At 43.8% G+C, this 14,119-nt stretch overlaps 1 protein-coding gene across 2 annotated transcripts in view; it reads left to right on the forward strand.

Annotated features, from left to right (window-relative positions):
• Positions 1-6,852: 6,852 nt before the first annotated feature.
• EMP1 (epithelial membrane protein 1) overlaps positions 6,853-14,119 on the forward strand; it is a 48,618-nt gene continuing 41,351 nt past the window's right edge. Inside the window, exon 1 of one of the 2 annotated variants that reach the window (XM_060658321.3) lies at positions 6,853-6,950. The gene's annotated coding sequence lies outside the window, so the exon portion shown is untranslated. The remainder of the gene's footprint in view (positions 6,951-14,119) is intronic. The other variant, XM_078450077.2, reaches the window with a different exon arrangement.

The following is a 14,119-nucleotide window of genomic DNA, read 5'->3' on the forward strand; positions in this document are numbered from 1 at the left end:
TCACCGTAATTTTCAATCATCTTCATTACAAAAAAAAATCTGGTATGTTTAAGTTATTCACGGATCCCTCTATTTCTCCTCACTCCTCCAGCCCCAAGCAACTGCTTGCTAATCTACTTTCTGTCTCTAGATTTTCCTATTCTGGATTTTCATATGAATAGAATCATATGAAAGGTGGTCTTTTGTGACTGACTGTCTTCTTTCATTTAGCATAATGTTTTAAGGTACATCTATGCTTCATCATATACTAGTCCTTTATTGCTTTTTAAGGCTGAATAGTATTTCATTGCATGTATATGCTCTATTGACTTTTATATATTGATTTTTAAAATAACATTGCAGAACGCTTGTATTAATTTTATTGATACTAATTTTCTATATAGATTTTCTATAGATAATCCTTTCCTCTTCCAGTAGGAGCAGCTTTGTAAATTCCTTTGGACTCTGTACACTTTCTATTTCTAATCCCTGTCTTATATCATTAGTTAGAATTTCTAGTACTGAATGGACACGCTGTTACAGTCATCCTTGTCTTATTCCTGACTTTAATGTAATTGCTTTTAAGATTTTACCATCAAATACATTATCTATAGGATCTCAATGAACACACGTTTTGGATGAAGAACATTGAATCTTATTCTTTGTTAAGATTTTTTTTTTCATGACCAAATTAAATTTTGGCTGATTATTTTGTGTTTATTAAAAGCATCAGACTTTTCCTCCCTTTAATCTGATTTTCTGGTTTGTTAGTTATGTAATTTTCTGATGTTGAATTCCGCTTCATTAAACAATTCTTCAATCATTCACCATTTTTGACTGGATATTATAGGTCAGGCGCTATGCTAAGTGTAAAAATGCAAAAGTAAATAACAGACAATCCTATTCTTTAAAAAGCCTACCATTTCTTTAGGAAAGTAAGAGCTGAATAGGGGCAAGGTAATTAACAAATATTCAATGTTTTCTATGTGTGCGGTACCCTTTTAGATACTTTAGAAATGCGTTCTGATTTGATTCTACCAATAAGCCTATAAATACAATGATTTTATTCACTTTATAGATTAGGCATCTGAGGTTCCCAGAATTAAGTAATTTGCTCCAAGCCAGGATTCAACCCAAAACTTTCTAGCTCTAAAACTCAGGCTCTTGCAATATGCAGGTGGCAAGCATCATGGTTGTTGAGCACACGGAGAGCCATTTTTAGTTAGAATGGTCAGGATATTTCTGATTTTCCAGAAAATAATGGATTTAAATGATCCCTTCACTGGTAGGCAGCTGTACGGGAGAGCAGAGCAGCAGATGGCAATTGAAGCAGAGGTGGGGGTAAGCAAAGGCACAGAGTCAAAAAGCACCAAATAGCCCAGAGCTCAAAGGGTAAACCATTTGGCTGTGATGTACAAGTTGTGTAAGCTGGTCTTGGGAAAGAAATCTAGATAGGTTGGAGTTTTATCTTATAAAAACTCTTGTGGTGACATACAGTGCAGATTAGAGTAAGAAAACCAGACTCTCAGGCAGGAAGCCTTTGCTATAGTCAAAGTGAGTAATAGTAAAGACTCTTCATTTGCTCCTCATCAATTTTAAGATGGAGTCCAACCAGTTAACTTACCCTGATGGACCAGGCCTGACATGGCCTTTCCCTTCCCCCCTCCAGTCTCATTTTTCCTCTTGTCCTCTCAGCTCCACCCTCACTGGCCGCTTTTAAGTTTCTTGAACCTACCTACTCTGCTCCCTTTGATCAAATAGTCTGAATAAATTATTCCATCAGTGAATAACTTTCTTCCTTCTCTCAGCATGCCACACCCACTTTTCTAATCAACTTCTACTCATACTTCATGTTTCATTCCTTAATTGCGTTCCTCTCTTTCAGAATACTCATTTCAACTTACAGTCATATGTTCATTAATATTTTCTTGAGCAACATCTGTCTCTCTTACCAGCTTGTAAATTCCATTGCTGAAGCAGGGGCAGTCTATGTCTGCTGTCACTTGCCTAGTTCCCTGCACAAAGCCTGGCACAGAATAGGCACTCAATACAGATTTGGTAAATGAATAAATGAAGAGTGAATTTTCTGAATTAGGGAAGGCGAAGTCAATAGGAATAAAATGGATAAGAAGAAAAGGAGATTGCAAAAATTTTTAGAAAAATAAACTTGACTTGGTAAATTGACTAAATATGGGGACGAAAGAGGAATTAAGAATGGTTCTCAAGGTTAACTCTTCAGTGATTAATTAAGAGAGAAGTTGTATTATTAAAAGAAACACAGAATCCGGAAAGATGAAGCAATTAATTTTATATATATCAAATCACTATGAAGACCCTGAGGAAGACAACATCCAGTAGGAATTTTCAGGTCAGAGCAGTCATATATAAAAATTATGATTTTGGACACGTTTTCAGAATGAAACAAACACTCATCTAAGAGATTGGGTGAAAATAACAAGAAGAAGAGAATAAACAGAATAGCAGAGGCTGTGGGAGCTAGATCCCGACAAACGTCAATGTTAAGAAGCCAGTAAAAGGAAAATGAATTGACAAAGGGGACATGGCAACAGGCAGAGAGATGGAGACATGAGATGGTGTGTTACCGCCAACGTCGTGGGAGGAGTGAATCCCACTGAGTGGAGAATCCATACTGCCAATGAAGAACGAGGGCTGAAAATTAGCCATTGATCTTGTGATAATATCTTGGGGACCTTTGGGAGTAACACTTGTATAGAGCATGAGGTTAAGGCAACATAACTGATTTTAGGAAAAGAAGACACTGCTTGTGTAGATCACTGATTTCAGAGGTGTGGCAAGGGAAAGAAAATCAAAATAAGATTGTAATTAGGGTAAGAAGCATTAAGGAGCATTTTGCAAATTAATAGAAGTCTGAACGTGCTCCTAAGCAGAGGGGGTAAAGGTCTGTGGAGAGGAGAAATGGAAGGGGCTGCTGAATGGGGTCAGCCATGCTTAGTGAGGGAGAGAGGAGGGTTTGGGAAGAAGTGATGAAATAAGTGACGTGGTTAACTTGAGTAAGAGAGGATGCTCTTTCTGGAAGGAGCAAAGTCTTGAGATGGAGAAGGACATCACTCTCCGTTGGATAGGAGACTATCATGTCCTGTCAAGAGTGCTGAAGATAGTGGAGTCAGAGGGTGAACCGAGTGATCGAAGAACATGGGGCAGCAGGGAATATGTGCCCACATCCCCAGTATTCTCCACTCACACAAGCTCAGACTCAGAAAAAAAAAATGAGTTGTTGCCCTAGAACAAGCTGCCAGTTGGCCAGGCTGGTAGTGACACAGCCTCTTCAAAATGCTCCATGAGAACCCAGATCAGAAAAAAAAAAAAAAAGAAAGAAAGAAAGAAAAAAAGAAAAAAAAAAAGCTTCAGAGACGGACACACAGCAGCAGCCACAGTGCATTCTGGGATTGTGCTCACATCTGGCCCCAGACACGACCTGCCTCTACCGAGTCCCCTCTGAGGACTGTGGCAAGAGACTCTTTCCTGTGTACACAGGTGGAGAAGACTACGTTTCCAATCTCCAGCCCTGTCCCTGGCCCAGCCCTGCTGCTGACACCCTTCCTTCGGGCTGTGAACTCTAATGAATGATCAGGCACAGGGCAGCTCAGAGGCGGCAATGAAAATCTCTTACGTTTCCTCTCAACAATTTCAAAAGGGCTTTCCCAAAATATGACCTCATTTCATTCTTATGGCACCATGGCATTACTGTCCTCAATTTGAAGCTTCCAGTCACTAAATGTCTTGAGTAATGCCATGCAGCTAACGTGTATGAAGGCTTTTTGGTTTGAAAACCCTGGCTCTTACAACGACCCACGTGTCTACACCTGACTGATCCCCTTTAGTGGTGAGGAGGTGGGTTCTGGGAATTGGGAGGGAAGAAGGGGGCGGGGAAGGTGGATGAAAACTCTGGATGGCAAAGAAACCCTGTATTCACCACTCAGCCCGACCTTGCCAAGGATAGCCACCCCCTTCTGTGGGCCAGAAGCCATTCCCATTTCTGCTAGAAGGAATGAAAGGCACCTATAAATTTAAGATCTTCTCATGGAACTAAAAGGCTTAGTGAGTTCTCAGAAGCAGTAGAACGGGCAATTTATGTGTGTGTTTGGTGACCATGGTGGTGGTTGAAACATGGACCAGAGGCAAAAACGTGTAAAACTGTATTTGTCAATATCAGGCAAACCCAACGGGGTTTGGGCTTCCTTTCCTGGAAAACAAGGAGCTTGCTCTAGATGATTCCTAGGATCTGACTAATTTGAATAGTCTCTGTCTGAGCCCGTGATTCTTGGGAAGATGGAAATGATTCTCGCAGGAGGAGCAACGTTTCTTCAGGAGTTCTTCCTGTTCCAGGCAGTTTTCTGATTTCCCTCAGGGGCAGTGAAATCATTAATGAGCCCGTGAAACATCATTTTCTAGGAGGTGGGCTGTGCCCTTGTGCTATTTAGAAAACTAACGAACTAACTAACCAATCAATGAGCTCATCAACTGCCTGACTGCCTGACTGATGGACACACAGCTGAGCAGCAGCCAGAGGGCCGGGAAGGAGCCGTCGCGCGAGCGTCCTTTGCTGTGGACAACAGTGTGCAGTGCTGAGACCTCGCCTCGGCCGGCCCGGCCCTGCAGCTTCCCACAGACCCTAAATGTGAACAACAGGCCTTAAGTGGCCCACTCAACTGGCCTTTTGGCCAGGCCACTGGGCCTGGGACTCCATCATTTCCAAGTAAGAGTTTCCTTTAAAGCTCCAGTGGCTAGAGGGCAGCGCTGGTCTGTTTCCCCAGCACAAACCTGTACCTGCCCAGTGCTCCTCAGCTTGCAGGGCACCAGTGATTTCGGTTTCATGAGGCCGTGCCAAGTGCGGAGAGGCCCCGTGTGCACTTTCTGTCACGTGACCCGGTGACTCAGGCCCTTTCTGGTTCATGCTTGTTGGAGTATGGGAACCAGGGAGGAAAGGTGAGAAAAGCCTTTGCCATAGCTCTCTGGGAGGGTCTGGGGTTGAGTAATTGTTGTTACACAGGCTGCCCTGAACCCTTTTTATGTGAGCATAATAAAGTAATCTGGGAGCTGTGGGACTGCCGTTTGCAGATGAGATTTCTAGAGCTCGCGTATTCCAACCCCTGTCTCCAGCAGGAGGAAGCCAAAAATCATCGAAGGGGGAAAAAAAAATCTACATTTCACCACTTCCTTTAGTGAAATAGTTTGGTCTTTAACCATCTCATCACCGGAGATATTTCTTTGTGTTATTTAACCTGAATTCACCCTGCCACGTTTCAGCACGACTCCTCTTACTCTGGGAGACAGAGTGGAAAATTCATTCTGGTACAGGAGGAATGTCTAAGTAACTGTAAGGGAAGATGCTTGTTCCCACTTCATTTTCTCTCCCTTGCCAATACTAGAGCCCTCTGTTCTTTCAAACTTGATTTCAAAGGTGTCCCCGTTAGCAACCTTTCTCTGTTGAACCCTTCCTTTCCACAGAAAAGAGCAAAACACTCAAGCTCAGAGTTTATTTTATCACACATTAGTTCTCCTTGACAGGCTATTTTGAAAATGTTTTGAGTCAATTTCAGGGCACAGTGCGCTGAATTTCCAAGTAGGATTGATTGCTTTAAAAAAAAATTTTTTTTTTTTTTTTTAATTTTTGAGCAGAGAACAGAGTATGAGCAAGGGAGGGGCAGAGAGAGAGGGAGACACAGAATTGGAAGCAGGTTCCAGGCTCTGAGCTGTCAGCACAGAGCCTGACTCGACCTCATGAACCTCAAGATCATGACCTGAGCTGAAGTCAGATGCTTAACCAACTGAGCCACCCAGTTACCCCAGATTGATTGTCTTTAATGCAACTATGCTGTTGTGAACACTGCCTACGCTTGGAGTCAGAAGTCCTGGACTTGGCAGGGGCACCTGGGTGGCTCAGTTGGTTGAGCCTCTGACTTCGGCTCAGGTCATGATCTTGCAGTCCGTGAGTTTGAGCCCTGTGTCAGGCTCTGTGCTGACAGCTCAGAACCTGGAGCCTGCTTCTGCTTCTGTGTGTGTGTGTCTCTCTCTCTGCCTCTCCTCTGCTCTTGCTGTCTCTCCCTCTCTCTCAAAAACAAACATTAAAAAAAAAAAAAAATAGTCCTGGACTCACCATTTGCCAGCTCGAGAGGCTCAACCTTTGAGAGGCTCAGTTTACTCATCTGGAAAACGGAGAAAATGAGGCTTTAACTTCTGGGGTTATTGCAATGATAAGTATATCAAAGTGCTGAGGATAATGGCTTTCACTTAACAGGTGATCTACAGACAGTAAGTCACAGTCTTTAAGGGCAAGGACTATCTATAACTTTTATTTCTGTAGTTTTTCTCCGTAAGGCCTCAGTGTGCTGCTTTGCCTGTAAGGTAAATCAAATGAGGGCTGCTGCTGATCATCTATTTGGTAGCTGAGGACAAGCGAGCTGGAAAGGATGTGAGGCCATTTTGAGGTCTGGTGAAGTCTGGAGATGTCTGAGATTGGGGGTCCCTGCTCTAGGTGAGTTGAGGGAGGTGGGGAAGATGATGCTGTGTGGGTGTCTGAGCTGGGGAATCAGATGAGGCAAGATCCATGGAAGAGGAATCGAGGGGAAATAGAAAAACTGAAGATTTGGTTCTAAAAGAGAAGTCTGGCGTGGGCCTATGCGGGAGGAAAAAGGGGCCAACCATGCGCCCATTAAAAGGATCTGCCTCTTGTAACTTCACCAGCTCTTAGAGTTCACCTTTGTACTGTCTTGTCTGTATCACTGGGCCACTTCAGAAAGTTCGTTCAAATCCTTATCTGCCGGAGGTGGAGTTTCTTTATCCTGGTGTGCAATTTATTACCTAGGAGGGTGCAGGAGTAAGCTGTGAGAATAATTTCCCCCAGAAAACACAGGTCTTGCCTTCATCTACTTTCTTAGTTCTTCTGCACACGGGTCTGGGACCCATGCGGTGGCTGCAGTGACGCTCTGGTGAGTACGGGCACAGATGTTGACTGCTCTAGTGTGACCTCAGGTGAAGTGGACAGGATCGCTTGGGGGTTGAGCAATGCACTCCCGAGGGTTCTGTCAAAGGAAAGGAGATTTGGGTGGGAAACACTAAGCCTGGAGATCAATGAGGGCCAGGGAGGGGTTTGTTTACCAAAGGTGAGGCCTTCTCTTTTTTTCCAGATGAATGGGGGGGAGGTAGATGGTTGGAAGGTCAGGGACAGGGAAGGTGACCTCCGTGCCACAGCTCAGGTCTTTGGTCAAAGCTATGACACAGTCTGGCAGCTCCTGCTCATTTATTTTTCTACCACAAGTGCCCTGACCCAGGAGAGGATACCAGGTGGTAAATGGAGGCTTGTGCATCGTGAGCTTTGCTTTGTGGAACCTCAGATACAGACAGCTGAGTTAAACACATTCTGCAGTTTGTGAACACTGAATGCAAGGTCGCACTTTGGTTTTAGTTTGTTATTCGTTTTTCCTGTTCATCCCTGATCTTCGTCCCCATTTCCCTTTTGCCCCCTCCCTCATTTCTCACTTCCTCCAGCCACCAATCCTTGACACACATATGGCATTCTCTAATGATAAGACAAATACCCTTCATATATGAGCTCCTGCATACCCAGCACCGGGGATTGCTGGGCGCAAGGTACGCACTCACCTGCCTGTTTGCTTTCCAGAATAGCTGGGCTGGTTTAATGTTGCTTCAGAAACGCATGAGCAAGTCTCCTTCTCTGAATCTTCTCCATCACTTGGTATTACCCAGATCTATCTAATCTTTCTATCTTGCGTGTGTATAAGGTAGTATATCACTGTATTAAAATTTTCTCTGATTTCTAGGCCTTCCTAGAAATACATATCTCATCTCATCCTTGGTATCCATTATCTAAATTGCGTAGTATTATACATTTTGCTCATTTTGCTTATGAGTTTCCAATCTTTTTCACGCTGATTTGTAAGAGTTTCTTATCTGTATTAGACATATAATTATCCATGTATGTAGATAACAGAATTTTGTCTTGTGTTCTCATCCTGTTTTGGAATCAAGTTTATACGTATTAGCTTCATCAGGCAATTGATAATTTAATTTCTATAATGGTTATTTATCTATGCAAGTTTTTAATTCATTCTTTGCTAATTTTGATACTTTATACTTGTAATGTGCCTGGGTGTGGAGGGCACTATGTATCTGTATCATATAACACTCTGTGAGTCTTCTCAGTCCTACTTTCCTACTCCGTATCTTTAACTTACATTTTATTGTTTCTTCTTCAGGGAAAAAAATGATGTTTCTTTTTTCTTTTTTTTTTTTTTTTTACATTTATCTATTTATTTTGAGAGAGACAGAGACAGAATGAGTGGGGTAGGGGCAGAGAAAGAGAGGAGTGAGAGAGAATCCCAAACAGGCCCTGTGCTGTCAGCACTGAGCCTGACACAGGGCTTGAACTCTCGAAACTGCAAGATCATGACCTGAGCCAAAACTAAGAGTCGGAGCTTAACCGTGTGAACCACCCAGGTGCCCCTGTGTTTATTCATTCTTAATTAACATAAGTCTCATAGTGTTTTCCTGCATTTCTGTCTCTTCTTACTAGAGTACTTCTTCAAAGAGAATATTAAAGGACCTTATACACATGCCTGAGATAGCATTAATTCGCCCCAAGTTTTAAAAATAGTTTAATCAGTGTTAACATTCTTGGTTAAAGGTTCTTGTCTTTCAACACTGGAAAGATTATTCTTTTGGCCAGTATCTATTGTTGATATTGGGAATTCCTGTTCCTTTTCAGGAGATCTAAACCTTCTCTCCGGAAACTTTTAGAATTGTCATTTTTATTTTTGGTTTCTTGAAACACACATTTATTATTATTTTTTAACCTTCTGAGCTCTCATGACATGACAGCAAAGGAATAAAAACTAGTATAAACTACCAGCAATGAGGACAATGTGGACAGGTCTTCAGAGGATAAACAATTGCGTGATACACGGATTGTAGGAAGTGGGAGGAGGACTGAGGGCTGATGAAGTCGACAGAGGAAGATGCAGTACAGATTATCCACAGTGCAGGCAGGCGTCAAGGGCAATTTTTCTTGAAGATTCCTGGAAGGACTCAAGACTCTAGATTTCAAAATCTCTAGATTTCTCTAGAGAAATATCTAGATTTCATGGGAGGCAAGAGAGGAATTTGGGCTGAGAGAAACCCCCTACTTCTCCACTGTGAGCTCATGGGAGACGGCTGGCTCCTCTCTAACGATATTGAACACCCTTTTCTTAGTGATGGAGCTAATGCCACTTCTGGGCTCCATTTCTACCAATACTCCATTTCTTCCAATACTCAACCAATGCCTGTCAGTCTATACGGAGTTCACCGTCAGCCTTGCTAATCCCGTCAATGACTAGGTATTTGAGGGAATTGTGGTACATGAAAAGGAGACATTGTGAAATAGAGAAAAGATCCCATGAGAACACAAGAGATAATTCAAGGTAAATAAGGAGCTTGAAAGAAACTAATTTGTAACCGCAGAGACATTCATGAAGATACGACATCAATTAAACAAGAAGAAGACACTATGAAATGCCAACTAAAAAGAGGGAGGATAAAATAGAGAAAAAAGGAAAGAAAAAAGAGTATAAAATGACCACCACCAACATTTAGAATAACATTTAGAATAACCCGGGAACTCAACATCCACCTGAGAGGAGATCTAAAAAGAAAACTATGTGGGAAGGAATTATGGAAGAAACACTATAAGAGAATTTCCTGGAGTTCAAGGACACAAAAGTTAAGAAAGAAGTGTTTACTTAGTAGCCATCCTAATGCAACATAAAAATTCAGAACATTAATAATGAAAGAGAGATCTTAAACGTTTCCAGAGAGAGAGAAATGAAGAAAAATTAGCGACAACCCACAAATAAATGGGCATCCAAGGCTTCTCAGAGCAACAGTAGATATTAGAAGATAATAAAGCAGTGCTTCAAATGATAAAGAAAATAACTTTCAACTAGAAGTCTGTATCCAGCAAAAATCATTGTGAATTTTGAAGGCAGAAGAAAAGGCATTTTCAGACGGATGAGTTGTGGAGAGTCTTGTTACACCATCTCTCTAAGGAAGTCATTGGAAAATGTACACCTGTCGGACGAGAGAGTAAAACAAGCCAGAGGGGGACTTGGATTCTGGAAACAGCCCCTCTGCCCTTGAGCAGCAGTGAAGAGAAATGCCGATGAAAGTTTCGCTGAAGGTCTAGGGAGAGACCAGTACGGATTTCACAGTGAAGAAAACACTAATTGTATCCTCTGCCATTTTGAAGACATCAGAAGCACAGAAAAGGTTAAGTCAATTGGCTAAGATCACAGGGATGATAAGCAGTTAGCAATCTGGACCCAGCCAGAAGGACTTCCTAGCCTGAGCTCTTAGTCTTTTATCATACTTTGCTTATTCTTGGCCCAGATCTTAAAGTGATTAAAAGTTTCCACCGGGAAAATAAAAAACAGAGATATGTTCTATGTGTGCCAAACACTCATTTATTAGAGTCAGAAGGCAAAAATCCTATGTAAAATTGCTGAAATAAGAAATAAAGCAAGAAATAGATTCTAGAAAAATGAAGGGAACCACCAGGAAAGAAAATTTAAGAGTGGCAGGTGATTTGGTTGAGGAAGAGGGCCTGGGGAGGGGAGGAAGAAGGCAAGAGACTGTTTCATTGCATTTTAAATCTTCTGCACCTTTTAAATTTATTTCTTATCTTTTCTTTCTTTCTTTCTTTCTTTCTTTCTTTCTTTCTTTCTAGACAGAGAGAGATGGGGAGAGGGGCAGAGAGAGAGAGAGAGAGAGAGAGAATCCCAAGCAGGCTCCATGCTTGATCCATGTGGGGCTCGATCCCAGGACCTTGAGATCATGACCTGAACTGAAATCAAGAGCTGGACGTTCAACCCACTGAGCCATCCAGGCACCCCCAAATCTTCTGCACCTTTAAAAATTATTAAATCATTGCCACGTATTCCTTTGAAATGTTTACCTTTCTATCGCTTTGTATTTTTGAAAGGGTAAATAGGGCTTGTTTGGGAGATGAGCCAGATGAGGAGTTAGCGCAGTGTGCAGTGACACAGAAGGGCCCAAGGGTTCGGGGCTTGGTGGAGACTGGTGTGCTTCAGGGTGTCTGGGCTGCAGGGCGGCTGGGGCTCGGTAGGAGTAGCTGGAGATGACTCTGGAAAAGTAGACCGGGGCAGGGCTGTGGAAAGCATTGAATACCATGCTAAGAAGTTTGGAATTTCCTTTGTTGGCAACGGGGAAGCATGAGAAGTTTTGAGCAGTGCGATTCCATCTGTGTTTTAGAAGGCTCATCCTTATGGTGACATCCTTATGGTAGGATTTGAAATGTGGGCACGCCAGGAAGCAGGGGCGCCGGAGCAGAAGCAGGCACAACAGTCTTAAAGAGACTCTTCAGGGCCTGAACGAAGGCTTTCAACCTGGGAGGAAATGGTGATGGAGTAGCAAATTTTCCTTCCACTTTCGCTGCCTCCCTGGCCCGCAGTCCATCACCCTGGCCCTCTGGGGGACCGCGTGGAGCTGCCCCACCCCTCCTCATTCGGGAGCCGCTAGGAGCCCCCCTGGGCAGGCGTCTTATTTTAGCTTTTAAACCTTACTATAAACTATTTTTGGGCCACGTTCCAAGGCATGTTTTAGTTTTCAGTACAGGATTTTTACCAACTTCTTTTCACTCCTCTCCACACCCTTTAATGATTCCCTTGGTTTTTTTAAGCAGGTTTTCAGTTTTTTCTTCCTGCCTCGCCAACTCATCGAAGAAGGAGGATGTCCCCCCCCCCCCCTTTTTGTTATTAGTATCTTTAAAATAATAAAATGGGAAAAATGAATGTTTGTAAACTTCTGGCCTCCTGCTTTCTAGGTTCACACCCACTGGACCCTCCCTCCGAGGCTTATAACAACATTCCACCCTGCTGGGTGTGCGAGTCTGTGTGACCGCAGCTCAGATGGCTTCAGCCCTGTCTCTCCTGGTCCATTATTTCCTCCCAGCCTCCTTACAGACTCCCATCACCCTGGTCCCCCTGCCCTCTGGTTGCCAGGCAACACAGCTCAGGGGCAAGAGAGGCTGGCTGCAAGTGCCCCACGGAAAGGCGCTGGTCTTTCTCCCTTTCATAGCAGCCAGGCTGGGAGTTGAGCGGCTCACTGAAGGTCAGAGGCAGCCATCCATAGCTGTGGCACTCTTGACTTGGCATGAACCTGACTCAGGAGGGGAAATACTCGAAGGCAGGGAATGGGGTGAAATAGGGCAGTTAGTTTTCCCTTCACGCCCAAAGCCACGTGGCTTCTGCCTTCAGGCAGGAGAGGGTCAAAGTTATGCTGAACAGGTCTTTGTGCATTTCAGGAATGTGAATTTCATTTCTCTCCATGCCTCTCCTCCCACTGACTGTGCTTGAGATTAAGGTTTGGCACTGCAAATATGGCAGATTCACTTGTTAGCAGAGGTTGAAGTTTTGGGGTGGGGAATTCTACTTTCCTCGTACCTAGGATGTCTGGGGACGGGGTAGGCATCACCTGGGATTGTTAGAAGTGCAAACCTCGGTCCCTCCCCAGGCCTGCTGAACCAGAATCTACATTTTTTTCCACAACGGACAGGTGATTTGTATGCGCACGGAGAACCACTGATCAAATACTCCAGTGTCAACTCATTTAACGTGACAGCATGTGGCCAACAGTGGGATTCGTGTTCCAGAGACTCCAGCCTTTCTGTGCTCAGTGGTACATCATAGAGCAATAGCCTTGGGGTCTTTCCTTCCCCCCACCCCCGCTGATCCTTATCTTACCCAGGTGTGAGACCAGGCACGTTTGGCTGCGTTATCTCACCTTATCCTCAAACAATCTTATGTGACAACGAAGCATGTTCATTAACCTAGTTTTAGACAAAAAAACAAAAAAAACAAAAAAAAACAAAAAAAACACCCCCCCCCCCCAAAAAACATTTTACTGATGAGGAAATGACTATTTTCTTCCGAGTCACCTAGCTAGGCACCAGACTTAAACCAATGTGCTTGCTGAGCATCTCACTTCCCACCTTCCTCTTGTGTGTGACCTAGGCTGGCACTTCCAGCCCTTTCCAACATGAAGCTCAGAAAAGTAATTACTACAGAAAAAAAAAGAAAAGAAAAGAAAGAAAGCAATCAGAAACATAATGTTGGGCTTGGTTTGAGTCATAAATTCCACCATGTAGGGATAAAACTCGGGACTTTTTTCCTGAGCCTCTGCAAATGATTCCAGTAGTTCAGAGGCCCGTTTGAACAAGAGGTTACATGGATTGAGTTTCAAAGAGAAGAATGTCAAAAAAAAAAAAAAAATCTTCCAGATGCGAATGGTCTCCAGATGTGAATATTGCTCTTCCAGATGTGTGGAAGGGTGGGGTGGGGGAGCCGGGGGAGTGAGATGCCTCACATGTCTGCAAAATGAAATGGAAAAACTGCTCCCAGCCACACGGGAAAGTAGGACAAGGGGAAGAGAGATGAAATGAGAGACATGGAATCCAAGTTAAACTCTTCGCCATGGGGCCAGACTAACTCAAGGAATCATTCCCACGTGGGCTGACCTTTCAGATATGCGGCGCGCTTGGAGGCCACACCTCAAACTGTCCTGCTGGAGAGAAAACTCCGAAGGGGTGTTGCCCCCAGGAGCTCAGTCCCCTCAGACCTGAGCGAATCTGAGGTTCGCCAGTGGAGGTGGTATAGCAGGCCAGACGGGCTCTGAGTCTTATGGGGAGAAGAGAAGGGAGGCCAGAATGCGGAAGGAGGAGAAGCCAGGAACTGCACCTCCTTTCCTGCTTCAGCTTCTGAATCAGCAACTCTTTCTCTCGGGTTTGTTCCTTCACCCCGGCTAGGAGGTCCCAGGTTTCTCAGATGAGTAAAGCTGGAACCGCAGAAAACTGAAGCCTTGTGGCCGAGTCATCACGGTCTGTCACACCTCTGAGACTCTGAGCCACTGTCAAAGTCCTGGCTGCGTGACATAAAACGCCTTTCTTTTCCCTCTGTTGGCATCTTCACCTTCTCCGGGAAGATCTGACAAATGGCTGCTCCAGATGTATGTCTCCCCACCTTCCCACTTGCCCCTACCCTTTTCTTCTTCCGTGCAAAGACTGTCCCCTGCTTCAATTTCCATGCCA

Source organism: Panthera onca, chromosome B4 (assembly GCF_046562875.1).
Source record: "Panthera onca isolate mPanOnc1 chromosome B4, mPanOnc1 haplotype 2, whole genome shotgun sequence".
Taxonomy (NCBI): domain Eukaryota; kingdom Metazoa; phylum Chordata; class Mammalia; order Carnivora; family Felidae; genus Panthera; species Panthera onca.